At 35.6% G+C, this 12,642-nt stretch overlaps 1 protein-coding gene across 1 annotated transcript in view; it reads left to right on the plus strand.

Moving 5' to 3' along the window:
* The first annotated feature begins 730 nt into the window (after positions 1 to 730).
* The window catches only part of LOC106154221 (contactin-1a), a 95,604-nt gene continuing 83,692 nt past the window's right edge, over positions 731 to 12,642 (plus strand). The window contains exons 1-2 of the mRNA XM_087018663.1: positions 731 to 902; positions 10,923 to 10,963. The gene's annotated coding sequence lies outside the window, so the exon portion shown is untranslated. The remainder of the gene's footprint in view (positions 903 to 10,922; positions 10,964 to 12,642) is intronic.

Genomic DNA, 12,642 nt, shown 5'->3' on the forward strand with positions numbered 1-12,642 from the left:
TCTTAACACACACATATCACATATTATTTTAAAAAATAATAAAATTAATGCCACACATGTGCCAACATTTTTATATCGGAAATGTTCAGCTTTGCTCTCGTCAGTTTTCTGAGGTATTACCTTTTATTGAGGCTAGTAGATTTTTACATCGTAATGCCATGGTATTTTAATTTATTTGCCTAGTTAAATTGTCTGGTTATTATCGCTGTATTATCTCTTCCATAATTTTTTGCCAAACGGCTAGCAGAATATTTCCCCATCTTGCAACTTTTGCCTGGTTTGCGCTGCTTCCAACCACCTCCCCCCCTCCCCCCTCTCCCCACATCCTGTACCCACTCCCGAAATTTGAAACCCCCAGGGTCCAGGCCGTATGTTCACTCTCGTGTCCCTGGTTCTCCCCACCGGTCACTGCTGGTCATTGTGTCCACTGCGTTGGCCGTTTGTCCACTGTGAGCGAGGCTACACATATTTATTTATAAACAAACTGGTGAAACACACGGTCCAGGGCCTGGTATCATAACAACAGCACGGGAAAACATGGATACCGGACGGGGTCTGCTTGATAGACCCAAACAGGGCTGAATTGGTATACAACAATGGGCCAAGTCATGTATAATCAATGGCGCAGGGAATATGCCGCGTAGGGCTGTATGCAAACGAAGGGATATTTACAAAGCCATTGGAGCGACACAATAAGACCTCAAAGAAGGAGTTCAAAGCTACCGTTACCCAGCCCTGTCAATACACCTTCGATTTTCCCCAGTCGTGCTGGTCCATTTGCTTTGTAGTACATAGTCGCTTACTAATTGACTTCATTGGGTAAAGAAAGCACTACTAGCAGTGGGACTGATTGTTTTTTATTCGTGGCTGACATCGGGATGATTTGCGAGCATTAAAACAAGGTAAGAGAGATTAATTTAACGCATTGAGCATCTTTTTTAAAGGGACGCTGTATGTTATGTATAGGCCCCTATAGGAGACGTGGACCTTGCGGACTTGTTGCATAGAAGTACCTACAGTTAGCGGTGTGTATGTAAAGCAACGGCAGAGCCAGCCTGGGAGGTAGAGTAACACTACGTCTGGACATGGGGGCCGATAGGGTCCAATAACTCACCCCAGGCTACTGATACTACCCAATACAATCTAGACTGAAAGTTAATGCCCAATCGACACGTTAATTGTCAGGTTTGCATGGGACTTCTTAAAGTGTTACCACTGTGACATTTAGATGGAAGTGCTTGAAAGCATAGTTTTATTAAGGTAATTAATTAGCTAGCGACATAATTAGGAGGTGGCAGTCGATGTATATGGTAAAACTGAACTGCATGCTGTCACTGGTAGTAAGACAGATACAAAAACAATGGTTAATCGGTCGGCAGGAGTGCAGGTACTACTCAAGTCTTATTGACAAACTTCTTGTATCAGGCCCGTAGCCAGGGGGTTCGAAAGAACCCCCTTTTTTGCCGGGAAACGGTCCCTCTGAATAAAATTTCATCTAGGTACACGAAGGTTTCATAGTAACATTTCCACGTTTTCAGAAATAGAACCCCCCTTTTGAAATTGCTGGCTACGGGCCTGTGTATACTGGTCAGTCTTATTTCAACTATGACAATCATTAGATACACAGGGTCTCTGGGGTGTGTCTCTTTCCACCGTTTTGCTACAGTAAAGACTCCGTAATCTGGCTAACCCTCATTATCTGAGTAAGATAAGGATAGGAAGACTTAACCTGACTCACACAGGTTTGTTACTTTTGTTTGGAAATAAGGAGTGGACAGTCTAACCAGGAGATATGCTCCTCTCACCCCCCCTCCTCTTGCTCACCCTCCCACCTGCCCTCCTGCCCACCCCATGTCCCATGCACTGGCCATGCCCTAGGTAGAGCCTCGTTTAATGATTTCTAGGTACGTTAATGATTTGATATGCACAGTGGCCGGGATTGATTTTCTATGGAGGCTGCTCCCTGTCCCCTGTTTCATAAAATGGGCTAGGTGAGTGTGGGATGAGGAGAAATCTTCTGTTGTTTGTTAACTGAAATATTGTGTGAGCTTGGTGAATCATATTGAGAGACATGATGCAATGCATTAATATTAGATACTTCATTAATAAAGAAAGTTTAATAAAAGAATTATGCTGTGTTCAGTAATGATTGGAATTATTTTTTCGATACAAATGAGACAATGATGTGGAAAATATCTTAGTGTTTTTCTTGTGTAGTTAATGTTAGAAACAATTTCCTTTTGCCTCCTGGTATTTTTCTGGTGTTGAAAACTTGAAAGACGTAATGTACTCAAACAATTTAAATAGCCCTGGATTTTACGTCATTGTTTTAGTTGTGATTACCAAACTAGTCCCATTTGTTAAGTATCAAACTTCGTGCTTGGCTTCCATTGCAGATATCACCCTTAGAAAAGAACACAAACATAGTAAAATTATTTTCTCAATGATTTTAGACTAAATTGCGATCATAATGTAACTACTTAGATCCTGTTACTCAATATTTAGTAGATTTGCCAGTGGTAATAAATATGCCTGTAACAAACTGTCCTTATTACGACTAAGCTGTCTTACGGCTGTTTTGATTGGCCGATTAGTCGTCACAGAGATTATGCCATATCTGTCCTGCACACAGATTGGTCAGGTCTGGCAATGGCTGGTCAATCCTCGTGCCCTAAAGTCAGGATGAGGCTTAATATTGTAACAAAGCAATAGTCAAGGCTCCTGTAATGCCACAAGAATTTGAAAGATGGATTTGATATTAGGCTTGTTTGTATCTATCCATTTAGTGGATTTCCTTTCCACTGTAATAATTAGGGCTCTGGATCTGAGTAAGGTCAATGCACTTTCAGGTGATATATATATATTTGATCAGGATTTGGTTAGAACATGTCTTAATTTCTTACAGAAGCAGGGATGCAATATTGATAATATAACAGTTTTTTCTCGGTGCCATTCTCATCCTAAAATCAAAAGCGAAATTTAAAAATTGGTGCAGGAAAGAAAAAATGTTTCTGGCATAAAGTGTCAAACGTATGTTCAGTTGGACATTAAGGGAAATGCCCTGGACATTGAATGACCAGTCCAATTTATTAGATTATATAACCATTCTGTTTAACTGTTCTTAGGGATTGTGTTCACCATTGCTCTCTATAGATAAGTCCAGGATTGTTTACAGTGAAAATTGATTGTGGTATTACCCAAGCTGTTTGTACCATAATCTCCATTCTTGCTAAATAGAACTGTTTGATTGGAAAGTGTTACAACCAAATACAAAATATTATGGCAACAATGAAAGTGTTTTGAGGGATTTAGAGTACGGTACTTTTCAGTGCAGATCTTTGTGTGCAAACTACAAATCTTGGCAACTCATTTATTGCTTGACATTGCTCCATCCCAACGTGTTATTTTAATGACGGTTTTTAAGAGGGTACTTGGTGTTAATCGGTTGGATGTGATTGCTAACATTTTGGACACTTAGTTTGCACGAAACATATGATGTAAAATAATAAGATTTAAAGTTAGTCGACATATATTTAGTCAAATGAAGCAACAATAAGGAATAAAGAATTTGATTAGAATCTAAATATTGAAACAAAAGTAAACAGTATTGGTCTAAAGTGCACTACTTTTTTCGGCTTTTTTTTCTTTTTTAATCTTTTTTTGTAAATATTTTTAAGCATAGTGAGAAATTAAGAAATGTCAATAAAGGTAAAGTGCATTTTCAAAAACGTAGCATTACAGGGAGCAAAATGTCCTATTAAAATTAAATTTAAATGGCCGATATGAAACCCATGTAATGGAAATAACATCAGGTACGTGAGCAAAATGTCCTATTAAAATTAAATTTAAATGACCAATGTGGGACCAATGTAATGGGAATAACGTCAGGTATAGTGTGTTGTATTTTTGTAATATTGTTGAATGATAATTTAACTGTTGTCTTTCTGCTTTCAAATCGTCAGCAGACAGTTTAGATTTAATTACAAAGCAGGGGGGCCAAATATCAAACCAGTGAAAGAAGACAGTGTATTATTTTTTGTGCCCAATTTGAAGTCTGAATCATGTGTCGTCTTTGGGCCACAAAAGTAGTTGCGTAAGCTTGTCCAAACACTGCCACCTGATCGCAGACTCGGAGAGAGACGTGAACAACAACTTTGCTATAGTTAGTGTATTTCAAGTTTGGTTATTTATCTAACATTGCCAACTTTTGCACAGGGTAACCTGTTACCTAGTGCTTTACTGTTCTGCCAAAGACGCTGCATCAGCAGCCCGCGTAAGACGTGTTTTGACAAAAAATACTTCCCTGGGGAGTGAAAAGCCTAGCAAGCGTGCCATAGAAACACAGTGGGAAGGCGGTCAATGGACCAATAATGGAGGAAGGGTCCCTTATTTGATAAATAAATAACGCAGGTAAATCACTGTCTTTTCATATTCAGCAGCTGGTGTTATGCCTCCAAATACAAGAGAGTTCCTTTTAATTGGTGAACTAACCCCACACCTGAGGGTAGCCGATTTGGGGGGAGGAGGAAGATAATTATCTGATTAAGATCTTTATTGATTGTTATCAGATTTTAATTTGTTTGTTGGTGGTTTGTTTTTTTCTGTGAAAGGCAGGCTGTGCAAAGCTGATTTAGAATGGCTAAATCGTGTACATATTTGTTTGATTTTGAATGTAAAACAGTTATAAAAAGTTAGAAAAATGTACATAAATTATAATATTTTATTGTTTTTTAAATATGGCATTTTTTACCATTTCCAATTAATGTCCTTTGTTTCGGAATGTTTAGATGAAAAAGTGTGTTTTGACATATGTATTGCCAATAACATAAAACTAAAACTGTAAGACTAGAAAAATGAATTTATCCAGGGATAAATTTTGTAATTAATAGATACAGCAATCTCAGTATTTAAACGTCTTTTCTTTATCATTCCAATTGAATTATTATATCTTTTAAGTAATATCTCATTATCCTCAACGTAATTGATAAAATCAGGTAGCTTACATGGCGTCTTATTCCCGGCCCCACTCCCTCTGACCACGAGACGCAAACACAACCGTTATTTACCTAGTAAACTTTGTTCTTGCTATTTTGATAATATATTCATGGCAGGTAATGTTAGTCATATGGTCTGAACTTTCCTGTAGTGTCTACCGTTATGACTTTGACATGGCTGACCTAGGTGAAATAGGCTGATAGTACGTGTTAATCACTTCGCAGCATGTCCAATTAAACCAGCTAATACAGGTGTGCGACTTTTTACTGAAGATTTTACCGTTAAGTGGATTACATTATATTACAGTTGAAAGAACTTGGATTTTTTTGCAGACGTTTCAAGGTAGGTTGATGGTGTTGGTGATGGGATGATCAAGTCTACGATCAGCTTCTATACACTAAGCAGTTTAAGGACCATATTCATATTAATACTTGGTAATGAGGGTTAATGCTTTATCATTGCTATCTCCTAAATTAAATGGATTTGCTGATGAATTAGGATATATAAGACTTCATTATGTCAGCTTGTTTGCACATGTAATTTTGAAGCTAAAATAGGACTCAGGCCCGTAGCCAGCAATTTCAAAAGGGGGGTTCTTTTTCTGAAAAAGTGGACCTTTTCCCATGAAAACTTCATGTACCTAGATCAAATTTTACCCAGAGTGGACCTTTTCCCAGCAAAAGGGGCGGTTCTTTCGAACCCCCCGAACCCCCCCTGGCTACGGGCCTGGTCCGACTGAAGATTTGACCAAACGAAGTTGGTTGATGAGATTCTGACTGTTCTTCTGCATGTGTTGTAACATTGCACTCCAACTATGTACAGAAATGTCTGGGTGAGTTTCAGCAGTAGTTTGCAAATATTTAACTATATATGTGATTATTTTAATAAGTAAGATGGGGTACATGTGCACATTTACAGTTACAAATGTATATGCTTTCTGAGATCAGCGTGGTTTACAAATGAATGATTTTAGATACTTTTAAGGATTTCATGCATTTACTCTGGATAAATTAGCCATTATAGGTGGGGTTGAATTGGATAAACAGTTCACCAAATTCTTATGATAAACAATGTAAGGAGTTACTAATTGTGATGCTGCAACACTCTTCTAATCAATGTGTTTTCATATATAAGCCTTCTTACCAAGTGCTTTCAATTACATTTGATTATCTAAAAATACAGGAGTTCAGCAAACAACAGCATGCTTGATTACAGACATTAGTTTCCTTGAAAACATGGAGCATGGAGTGACGTTTAGGTTATAAAAATAATATGAATGAATATTAACGGAGTAAGCCAGGAAATGAAGCCTGTGTAAAATCTATACAGTCTACAGTGGCCACAATAGAAACATGTTGCTGGGTTTTCAACAGTGATCACAAGCACCTGATTTATAATAACTAAATGAAGCCTTGATGTAGGTATCTTACAATGGTGGAGTATCGATATACATTCACCACCAAGCTGCCATTTTCCTAAGTCTGCTTAAGTGCATTATTGAAGAGACTTTTAGAAAACTTGCAGTTGATATTCAATTTTGTATTGAAGAGTGATGTAGGAGAAAATTGCTCCTTTGATTCCACACTGCACTCGGCTGGCTGCAATACTAGAAGTTTTGATTGAATTGCACAGGAGAGAACAATACACCTGGCAGTGTGTTGACAAACTCTAAACGACCTTCTATTATGAATGCATTCACCAGTTGAACGTAACCGCCATGTTTGATTTCACTCATGCTTTTGTTTTGTTGAGTTTTGTTTCTCATTGGAAGCGGTCCTAAAGTTGCTTGCAATTACGTACCTTTGTAGGGGATTATTTTGGTGAAGCGATGCATTCGGGGCTTTCGCACTGGGGTCACTAGGGCTTACTATTATATTTTATTTTAAAGGCTGTTTTCAAAATACAGTTGCTGTTAGGGCTTTGGGGTAACCAGACTGAATAGCTAGTGTTTGGTATTGTTTTACAGTAAACTTTAATAATCCACAACAGGTGTTGTTCACACTGCACAAAAAGCAAAACATGTGGTGTAAAAATGACAAAAGGCAGGTAAAAGGTTTTTCAAATTTGTAAGTCTAAAAGATCCTGGTGGTGAAATTTGAGCTTTTTAAAAAGCAGTTGAATTGGTGTCTGCTGCCCCCTTTTTGGTGGAGTGTTAAGTCGATATTTTGAAAACTACAGATTTTAATTTAGTTTTTACCACATACTGAACATAGGGTTACAATATTGTCTGAAGAAAAAAACATGTGCCTTTTCAATAAACTTTGAAGAGATCTTTATCTTAATTTTGATATTGTTGATGTAGGATTGGCACTTAGGATTAAATTGTATGATATTGATAAACAGCTATACCCAAGTTAATTTGGGTGTCATATCATCAAATTGAGAAATAAAAAAATCTCTCTAGAAAATTACGACCATTTTCAAGAAAATCCGGGTGGCCTTCATTAAAAGGGGCAGTTTTCAATCATCCATTTAAAGTTTAAATTAAATTATTCATTTCTCTTTATGAATATATACCCCTTAATCCTTAGGCAAATTCTGTCAAAAAAGTCTTTAAATGTATTTTAAAATTTAGAACTTTGAAACTCAATATAATGATAGAGAACTACAGGACAAAAAACCTTAAAAACTACCTAAGAATTTCATTAGTACTTCCAAAATTTTCAGGTGCCAGCTTTAAACCCAAAATGCATACAAATGAGTGCTCCAGTCTGCTGTGTGTAAACCCTCCTCTTGTGCCCCAGGTTTCAGTTCTGGTGCTCCAGTATGCTCTGTGTAAACCTTCCTATTGTACCACAATGTGGATGTACAGATCTCCATTACATCCAGTGTCTGCATTAGGAGAGAGCACCTTCAACACACCTGTGGGGAGTGGGTCAATATTTTCACGGGATATTTAGTTAACACGGCCATCAAACATACATGAGGTTTAGGGACAGGAGTCAGGAAATATTGACTCACATATAATGGTTGAGTGAGGCTTTGGCTTAGAGGATCGACTTATACTGATTTAGGAAAAATGCATTACTGGTACAGTAGAATTAGAAGTGAATTGCAGTGAAATGAAAATTAAAAGAAGCTGACATTAAAGAGTGCTTTTTTGTGGATGATTGGTATGTGCAATTACTTTAGAAATGGTGAAAAATTGATTAAAAGTTTGGTTTAATTTTTTCTGAGCATTTACAGTCTTTTACAAAATAAAAGTTGAGGATAAATTTTTTCATGTTATGGTTTAGAGGATAATAACTAGAATTCATTTTGGTAATGTATTACTTCTTATCCTCATTTTAAAATGGTCTAAGATATTCCATCACTGCAATAGAGAAGTTATATTGTTAGTCTAAGTGCAGTTATCATGTATTATCTGTAATGGAGTACATTGTAATCATTTCTGGTAATTTTTTTTCACGCTAACAGGAAAAAATCTTTTGTAAATATGCATAAATGTATCATAGGATATCAAATATTCATCATTGAATGGATGTATCGATTTATAAAACTGGCATGATGGATATGTTGTTTGATGAAGTTCATTTTCATTTCCTGTGTCAGTAGGAAAATAACATAATTTGTCAGCATCAGAACTTTAAAGTCATTGTCATTTCCTCGCTAACATGAGATGTGTTCACTTCAAGACAAGCTTAGACCCGAAGCCTTCCCGATGTTTTCTCTGTTAAACTTTTTTTGAAAGACTGGAACAGTATGGCTTCCTCTTATTCTAATCTTATGATGTACTTGTAAATTATAAGTCTGTTTTTTAGTTGACATTACTTCTGATATGAATGGCAAATACCTGTATATATCTATTGAGTACAGACACATAAAAGATAATTCTTTTCATACTCATTTTTTAGCTTTGGATTCTCTTGCGTCACTTCAGACTTTGGTAGGTCAACAGAAGTTATAGGGGCCTACTTGTACTAGTTCTGGAGAAAGGGAACAGAGTGATCTAATATTTGCCATGAAATATAAGACCTGGATTTATTGATTTGTGAAATAAAAGGGAATAATGGGTGGACATGTTATGCTACACCATTTTTCAGCTAAGTAGGATTGACAGTCAGAAGTGGATATTGTTTAGCTGGCTCAGACGATGTTGAAAACTGCCTGAGATATCAAATATTTCAAGTTTGTGTCTGGATGACTGTTCTTATACTTTCTCTGTTATTGAAGAAGTGGGACTTATTTCTGCGTGATTTCTTTGGTAAAGACAAGGTAACTGCACTCTCTCCTTCTCTCTCTCTCAACCATTTTCTCTCTCATAGACACTCTAGATCTCTCTCTCTCACTCTTTTTGATGTTAAGTTCAGGAAAACCGGTGTAATACCTTGTATGTACCCAGTGCTTTACTGTTGTTTGCATGCAGTTTAAAACCGTCTCAAATAGCTCTAACCAGATCACAATCCAAATTTAGTCTCATAAATCCTTACTGTTCACCAACAGTACCTCCAAATACCTTTCAAATCAAACCAGATCATTGAGTGATAAAACCTTTTTTGAAATTTAAATCAGGCAAAAAATTCAGATATTCTTGTACTTATGAATGTTCAGTATGTACTAGGAAAATACCCCTCAAAATTTTTATAATCAGTTTTCATTTACCCTGGCCACATTCTACATGGTGGCTTATCCTCAGCCTCAGTTTCAGAGATTAAAACAACCCTTCCCTCTCAGCATACAATGTACCTCTTCTGTTTCCGCTTGCTGATTGTGAAAGTTATTTCTATTACTCTTATGAATTCAAGGTGATCCATTTGATATTTCTAAATAAGTAACCTGTGTGAACATACGGTGCCCCAACATCTCTGGAGTTTTTTTTTTTTGTGTCAGTGGGCAATCTTTATGGGATGTGGCAACATCATTAAATCACCAAGCTATTTCAGTTTATCTCATACAGTTGGTGATCTCCTTGTGTTTGTAGTGCTAACACTGTGACCTCTCCCCTTTAAACATTACGTAATTTTAGCAGGTGTTAAATACAAACGGTTCTATCTTATCTGTAAACAGTAGCTTGAGCAGCAAAGTGCAATACAGATGCTTTTGGTGCTGTCTTAGAACTTGAATAGTTTGTGATCTGTTATTCATGAAAGAGGGGAATGCTAACAGTAAGTATAAGTGGCTCATCACTGTAGGTAAAAAGAACTTCGATTGTTTCAGTTCTGTATATCTATTTGTATGATATTATATAAGTTGCACATGAATTGAATTTTATTTTATCAATATATTTCGAATTTTGGTATGCTGATAAAAGACAAAAAAAAAAAAAAAAAAAAAAAGAATGTGAAAAAATGTGCATTCCAATGTAATCAGTTCAATCGGTTGCAGTAAAGTATGTCTCTCTTTGCTTTCCTTTCACAGCTCTTTCATCTCAGTCTTTCACATAACCATTAATAACAGTAAAAAGTGATAGGTAACAGAAATTCTCATCTTATTGATAAAGATTTAATTATGTTCAATGGCATAGTTCCATTTACCAGTATCAACAAAATCTTGACCTGCCTTATCTCGAGTTGAGACCCATGTTTGAGTTGACCAAGTTTAACGAGTTTTACGAACAAACAAGCACCTGCCCCTATACACTGTACAGCTTAGGAAGACATCAACATATGTAGGCACTGAGGATGTTTAGTTGTAGAGTTTGGATTAGAATACTTCAGGATGTGAGTTTGGTGACACCAGTGAACATACAATTTATTCAACAACTGATTTTTGCAAAGAAAGGCAAGCATATTTTAAAGTTCTAAATGTATAAAGTGGGTAGTGTAAATCAACTTGGTTATCTTATAAATCTGCTGTTTGGTTCAAGTTGGATTGCTTCATGAGTGCAGTCTCAATCATTTAAAGTTTGTCTATTTTTTTGTGTTTGTATCTTCTAATAGCAATATTTGAGTGGAAGCATGTCATTCAATCTTTTTTTTTATTTCTAGGTGTGTGGCTACAGAGTGGATATAGATCTGTTACATACCTGGTAAGTTGTTTGTAACATTTATTTCTGAGTTTGAATGGTTAAAAAATTAGAAACCCTCATGGTATTTGTCAGCAGAATAATTTGATGTTTTGTAGGTTTATAGAGGGTGGAAATAGGAATTTTGTGTGTGGAAATCCTCAGATTAAGTTTTTAACATTCACAAAGAACTTCAATTCAGAATAAACCTCTAGTCATTTAAAACATGAATTGGTTTAAATCAATAGCCAGTACAATCCTTATATGAAACTGGTACAATTACTACATTTACTATTGATCATTTCTAAAATAATAGATAAAGATAATATTTGATAATGAATAACATGAAATAAAATGAATAGATTAAACAAAGTGAATAAACAAATCAATACAATTTTTTCATGAAGAAGAAAAGAGCCTAGTATATATGACATGGGTAGTGACTGATGAATGTGGAAACATTAGGATATGTTACAAAAAAAAATTCTAATTCAAGTTTACCCTTTGTCTGGGCATAAAATTGTATTATTAAATACCCTTCTGATTTTGTAATGTAATTGTATTAAGTAAAAGTAAATCTAAAAAAAAAAAAACTTCTAATTTTAAATATCTCATATTTAAGACAGGAATGTCATGCAGAGGAAGAGCTTCCTGTAAAAAAGTGGAGATTCGCCCTGCTAAACGGAACTTAGTTTGCAATATTTAGTCCCTGATTTTCATTGTTTTGCAGGAATAGGCTTGGTCCAGGCCACTTGTAGACTGAGGCATGCCTAATTACTGCACTTTTATTTCCTCTGGTTTGTTTTAGAAAACAATCTCTTTTTGTTTCTTAATTGCTGGCTGACACACAGCACATTCTTTGTCTTTTTAAGTTTCCTTGTTGACAAAATGGAGTGACGTTTTTCAAATCTAAAGGACCATTATTAACTATGTTCACATAATCCTTTTTCTTGACTTTTATTTACATGTAAAAGCATGTGTATAAGACATCACTGTTCACACATAAAAGATGTATTTAGAAGCGAGGATGTAGAAGAACTGAAACCTTCTTTAACAACCTTTTGTATATATCGGTGGCTCTGTGGAATATTTTGAAGTCATTCAAAGTTTAATTTAGGTAAAGTGTCATTAAAAAGAAAACTTAGAACTCCCAAAAGAGCTGAAATTTATTCTCTCTAGGGTGTACTTTGGTAAGAACTTGAAACTAATTGAATTTTGTTTGGATTCTAAAGGTGAAATTATGTGAAAACAAAACTCGGTACTGTAGTATATTTGGTCGAGTTTGAAATGGTTAGTGAAAAATATCATGGTGTTCCTTAAAAATAATGATGATAGATAAGAAATTTGCAGGAAAAAAGAAGCTTCTCTCACAAAGGAAATTTGTTTGTCTTTTCTTTAAACAGAAAAGAAATAAAGGGTCTATTGAATAGGAACATGATATTCTTGGTTATTTTTCATTGCTAAATGTTTGAATTGGTGGAAAAAAAGTTGCCAATATTTTCTCTGTAAAGCTGAAAACTTAGCGCAATTTTTTCCCTTTTAAAAGCATTTTGTTTAGCCAAAATTAACCAAACTGAGACGGATCAATTTTTCAGCAGAGCCACCATGTTTATCCCTGGTTATATTTCATTACCTGTCAAAACATAGTAATATACAGTATCTTCTCTAAAATGTTGAGGATGTAAACAAGTATTTTAAAAGCA

This window comes from Lingula anatina, chromosome 7 (genome assembly GCF_051362555.1).
Source record: "Lingula anatina isolate TDL-2025a chromosome 7, LinAna3.0, whole genome shotgun sequence".
Lineage (NCBI taxonomy): Eukaryota > Metazoa > Brachiopoda > Lingulata > Lingulida > Lingulidae > Lingula > Lingula anatina.